Here is a 6,302-nt window from a genome sequence, read left to right as displayed (position 1 = left end):
TCACTTTCATGCATTGGAGAACCCACTCCAGTGTTCTTGCCTGGAGAATCCCAGGGATGGGGGAGCCTGGTGGGCTGCCATCTATGGGGTCGCACAGAGTCGGACACGACTGAAGTGACTCAGCAGCAGCAGCAGCAGCAGCAGCATACTGTTGATGGGAGTGTAAATTGATTCAGCAACTATGTAAAACAGTATGGAGATTCCTCAAAAAACTAAAAGTAGAAGTAACATGTAATCCGGCAATTCAACTCCTGGGTGTGTGTGTGTGTGTATATATATGTGTGTGCGTGCGTGTGTGTGTGTGTGTGTATGTATATGTGTGTGTGTGTGTGTGTGTATATATGTATGTGTGTGTGTATGAAAGTGAAAGTGAAAGTGAAGTTGCTCAGTCATTTCCCACTCTTTGCAACCCCATGGACTGTAGCCTATCAGGCTCCTCACGTACATACATACATACATATATATATACATACACACACATACACATGCATACACACATATATATGCGAAGTCACTTCAGTTGCGTCCGACTCTGTGCGACCCCATAGATGGCAGCCCACCAGGCTCCACCATCCCTGGGATTCTCCAGGCAAGAACACTGGAGTGGGTGCCATTTCCTTCTCCAATGCAGGAAAGTGAAAAGTGAAAGTGAAGTCGCTCAGTCGTGTCAGACTCTTAGCGACCCCATGGATTGCAGCCCACCAGGCTTCTCCGTCCGTGGGATTTTCCAGGCAAGAGTACTGGAGTGGGGTGCCATTGCCTTCTCGGATGTATATGTGTGTGTATATATGTATATGTGTGTATATATATATATATATATATATATATATAGCAACATGGATGGACCTGGAAGTTATAATGCTTAGTGAAATGATTCACACAGAAAACAGACAAATATATTATTCCATATATTCTACTTATATGAGGAATCTAAAAACTAAATCAAAGGGATGGATATAAGAAGACAGAAACAGACTCACAGATACAGAGAACAAACTAGGTGGGAGAGGGAATGGGAGGGGCATGAGATAAGGGCAGGGGATTAAGAGGTGTAAACTACTATCTTGTTAGCTGCTCTATTTTGTCTAACTCTTTGTGACCTCGTGGACTGTAGCCTGCCAGGCTCCTCTGTCCATGGAATTCTCTAAGCAAGAATTCTGGCATGCGTAGCCATTCCCTTCTCCAGGTAATTTTCTCAACCCAGGAATTGAACCCTGGTCTCCTGCATTGCAGGCAGATTCTTTACCATCTGAGCCATCAGGTGAAGCCCAACAAATACTATACATAACATAACTGTAAGGGTATATTGTAGAGTGTGCAAGGTATATAGCCAGTATTTTATAATAATTTTAAATGGAATATAACATGCAAAAATACTAAATCACTATATTGTACACTTGAAACTAATATGATACTGTAACTCAGGTGTATATTAATAATAGTGGGTGAAAGAGCACGGTCTCTACCTTCACGATCTAGAGAGAGGAATGGGCCCTGGTGGAGGTTGAAATCTGTATTAGGGATATGGGTATTAGCATTCAAAGAAAAAAACTTGGGCAGGTAATTTTGGTGGGAGGAAATCTCTGCCCTTGGACTTGAACTCTTGTCAGCTGGATGATGTTTATCTAGTTATCTGTATCTCTAGGATTGACTGGATGATGGTTATCCCGTTGTTTAAAGATATGCCCATCTGAATGCAGAGTTCCAAAGAATAGCAAGAAGAGATAAGAAAGGCTTCCTAAGTGAACAATGCAAAGAAAGAGAGGAAAACAATAGAATGGGGAAGACTAGAAATTTCTTCAAGAAAATTAGAGATACCAAGGGAACATTTCATGCAAAAATAGGCACAATAAAGGACAGAAATGGTATGGACCTAACAGAAGCAGAAGAGATTAAGAAGAGGTGGCGAGAATACACAGAACTATACAAAAAAGATCTTCATGACCCAGATAACCACGATGATATGATCACTCACCTGAAGCCAGATATCTTGTGTATGAAGTCAAGTGGGCCTTAGGAAGCGTCACTTCTAACAAAGCTAGTGGAGGTGATGGAATTCCAGCTGAGCTATTTCAAATCCTAAAAGATGCTGCTATTAAATTGCTGCACTCAATATGCCAGCAAATTTGGAAAACTCAGCAGTGGCCACAGCACTGGAAAAGATCAGTTTCCATTCCAATCCCATAGAAGGGTAGTGTCAAAGAATGTTCTACTGCACAATTGCATTCATTTCACATTCTAGCAAAGTAATGCTCAAAATTCTCCAATCTAGGCTTCAACAGTACATGAAGCGAGAACTTCCAGATGTTCAAGCTAGATTTAGAAAAAGCAGAGGAACCAGAGATCAAATTGCCAACATCCACTGGATCATAGAAAAAGCAAGAGTTCCAGGAAAGCATCTGCTTCACTGACTACACTAAAGCCTTTGACTGTGTGGATCATAACAAAATGTGGGAAATTCTTAAAGAGATGGGAATACCAGATCACCTTACCTTCCCTGTGCAAAACCTGTATGCAAGTCAAGAAGCAACAGTTAGAACCAGACATGGAACAACAGACTGGTTCCAAATTGGGAAAAGAGTATGTCAAGGATGTATATTTAATTTATGTGCAGAGTACATCATGCAAAATGCTGGGCTAGATGATGCACAAGCTGGAATCAAGATTGCCGAGAGAAATATCAGTAACCTCAGATATGCAGATGACACCACACTTATGGCAGAAAGTGAAGAAGAACTAAAGAGACTCTTGTTGCAGGTGAAAGAGGAGAGTGAAAAAGCTGGCTTAAAACTCAATATTCAAAAAATGAAGATTATGGCATCTGGTCGCATCACTTCATGGCAAATAGATGGGGAAACAATGGAAACAGTGACAGACTTTATTTCCTTGGGCTCCAAAATCACTGCAGATGGTGACTGCAGCCATGACATTAAAAGATGCTTGCTCCTTGGAAGAAAAGCTAGATGGTATGTTAAACCTAGATAGTGTATTAAAGAGCAAACAAACCTAGTGTATTAAAGAGCAGAGACATTACTTTGCCAACAAAGGTCTGTCTAGTCAAAGCTATGGTTTTCCCAGTAGTCATGTATGGATGTGAGAGTTGGACCATAAAGAAGGCTGAGTGCTGAAGAATTGATGCTTTTGAACTGTGGTGTTGGAGAAGACTCTTAAGAGTCCCTTGGACTGCCAGGAGATCCAACCAGTCAATCCTAAAGGAATCAGTCCTGCATATTCATTGGAAGGACCTATGCTAAAGGTGAAGCTCCAATATTTTGGCCACCTGATGCAAAGAACTGACTCATTAGAAAAGACACTGATGCTGGGAAAGATTGAAGGCAGGAGGAGAAGGGGGATGATAGATGACAAGTTGGTTGGATGGCATCACCGATTCAATGGACATGAGTTTGAGCAAACTCTGGGAGATGGTGAAGGACAGGGAAGCCTAGCATTCTGCAGTCCATGGAGTTGCAAAGAGTCAGATTCAACTGAGCAACTGAACGACAGTTATTTAGTATCTGTAGGTCTCTGTTGCTTGGTTCCATCTCCCTTCCATTCTTATCTCCAATGTGTGCTTTTTATCCCTAGGCTTTTCCTTGAGAGGGCATCTGGGGATTCTTCAGTACCATGCCTGTTGTATTCACAATGTCTTATTCATCCAATTTAAAGACAGGAAGCTCACGGAGAAAACTGGATTATAAAGAAGCAAGGTCAAACATCATCAGAATGCCCTGCTTTTTTGTGTGTGATTCTCATGCAAATTCAGATTCTCAGAAGAATGAGCATCCAGTTAGTCTTCCTTAGGTCAGGGGCCGTTTTTACAGCCAGGGCACACATCTTGTGTAACAAATCATTAAGACCTAAAACTATTCAGTAGGGGATACTGAGTACTTCAAAGGAATGGAGTCAGTTAACAAAAGGCGGAGGGGAGACAGAAACTCTAATGCCCTTTGTGGCCCTCCAACTACACACACCACACTAGCCTCACAGAGTCTTACGCATAATTCCTTCTTTCCACTCCTAATACAGCATGCTTATGAAATCCTGAGAGCAGCATCCAAACCAGCATCCTCCCCCAGCACCCCTTGTTGATTAAATGGCATAATGGATGTGAAAGCCCTTTGCAAATTGCAAAGTAGTTTACAAATATGAGTTATCACTTAGTGCAGGACCCTGCCGCCCGCAGAGAGTGGGGCTGAGCTGGGGAGAAAGGCCTAGGGCCCCAGCTAAGCTTCCTTTGGCAGGGTTTTTGGATTTCAATGGGGAAAGAAAATGTTTCTTTGGGTTGTTAGCTTGTAATAGCTGGGCCCCTTGCTGGTTAAATAAACAGCTTCCTAAACATGATTTCAGCTAGAATTACACTGTGCTCCAGGCCTCAAACTGAGTGAAAATGAAATAGGGAGGGCCAAGAGACCTCATTGACCAGAGGGATAGGTAGGGAGTGATTCTATTTATTGTCTCTTCCATTCCCCATTAGTCCTCCCCTTCTCCAGCAGCTTCCCTGGTGGCTTAGCTGGTGAAGGATCCGTCTGCAATGCGGGGGACCTAGGTTCAGTCCCTGGGTTGGGAAGATACCCTGGAGAAGGGAATAGCTACCCACTCCAGTATTCTGGCCTGGAGAATTCCATGGACTGTATAGTCCATGGGGTCACAAAGAGTGGGACACCACTGAGCAACTTTCATTTTCTTCACTTTCTCCAGGGGTGAATTCTTACTGGACTAGAGACATCTGCTCCATTTCAGTGATTGGCTCAGGGGTGGTAGAAACCTAGCTTAAGCTAATCAGGTCAGACTTATTTATTTTTTTATTGTTTGAAACAAATTTATTCTCAAAATAATACACAAAAGCATAGGTTGAGGCTGCCCTTGGGAGGCCTCCCTCCCTTCCTCTGCCACCACCTCCCCTCCTCTTTGAATGCCAGGGAGAACACAGTTGAAGGAAATGTGCAATCACAAAGAATGATCAACTCTAAAGACAAAAGATTTGGTCCAAAACAACTCAACATAATTAATGCAATTACCGTGAAGAGCTTCACTATTAAGATATTGTAGACCTGTGGCTCTTCACTGCACCAGGGGGCCCTGCTTGAGGGAGATGAGGACAGAATGCCCATGGGAGATGTCTTTGGCCTGCTTGCTGGACTTCGGGTTAAAGTCACACAGCTGGGCCGCCCGTTCCCACTCAGTGCCTGGGGACAACTCCTCAATGTCATGTACAAAGGCTTCTTCCGCTGCCCTGTTGTTGGCTTTTGTCTTCTGGAGCTGCCAGCCTGCCTCGCATACCACTTGTCCAGATCCTTGATGGCTTTTTCTTTCTACTCTGCTTCCTGCTTCTAAGAATTGGCATCAAGGGCTTCCAAGCATTCAGTTTGCTATTCTGTCCTTTACAGGATACTTTCAGGTTCTGTCTGAGTGCAACAGATCCATTTGTGAAACAGCTGCGTAACTGTCTGTCGGCCCAGTAGTCTCCTGGTAGTATTTGCCATTCATCACTCCGTCATCAGCATCTGGACTGCCACCCTCCAGGATGGTGAAGGTCTCGTCGTTCTTGACGCCCAAAATCTCACTCTCCTGCTATGCCAAGAAGGCCATGGCAGGGTCCTCTTCACCAGCCCCTCGGTTCTCCAGGGTAGGACCACCAGAGGGGGCACTGAACGGATCTTACTTAGCCATGGCAGGAGGTTCAACGGCATTGACTTTTCAGAGACACACCAACCGGCCAGCACCAACTTTCAGTTCAGTTCAGTTCAGTTGCTCAGTCGTGCCTGACTCTGTGACCCCATGGAGTGTAGCATGCCAGGCCTCTCTGTCCATCACCAACTCCTGGAACTTACTCAAACTCATGTCCATTGAGTCAGTGATGCCATCCAGCCATCTCATTCTCTGTCGTCCCCTTCTCCTCCTGCCCTCAATCTTTCCCAGCATCAGGGTCTTTTCCAATGAGCCAGTTCTTCCCAACAGGTGGCCAAAGTATTGGCACTTCAGCTTCAGCATCAGTCCTTCCAATGAATATGCACGACTGATTTCCTTTAGGATTGACTGGTTGGATCTCCTTGCAGTCCAAGGGGCTTGCAAGAGTCTTCTTCAACATCATAGTTCAAAAGCATCAATTCTTTGGCACTCAGCCTTCTTCATAGTCCAACTCTCACATCCACACATGACTATGGAAAAACCATAGCTCTGACTAGACAGACTTTTGTTGGCAAAGTGATGTCTCTGCTTTTTAATAGACACACCAACTGACTGGCAGACTCCTGAGTCCGGCAGTGGCTGCTGTGCTTGTGCCTGGTCTCAGAGACAAGCTG

The 6,302-nt window shown here is 44.2% G+C and overlaps 1 pseudogene; it reads right to left on the bottom strand.

The window, feature by feature from the left end:
- Window positions 1-4,817: 4,817 nt before the first annotated feature.
- LOC781028 (clathrin light chain A-like) lies at window positions 4,818-5,670 on the bottom strand (annotated as a pseudogene).
- Between the last annotated feature and the right edge of the window lie 632 nt (window positions 5,671-6,302).

The sequence above is a fragment of the Bos taurus genome, chromosome 10 (assembly GCF_002263795.3).
Source record: "Bos taurus isolate L1 Dominette 01449 registration number 42190680 breed Hereford chromosome 10, ARS-UCD2.0, whole genome shotgun sequence".
Lineage (NCBI taxonomy): Eukaryota > Metazoa > Chordata > Mammalia > Artiodactyla > Bovidae > Bos > Bos taurus.
This window is presented reverse-complemented; position numbering and strand designations above follow the sequence as displayed.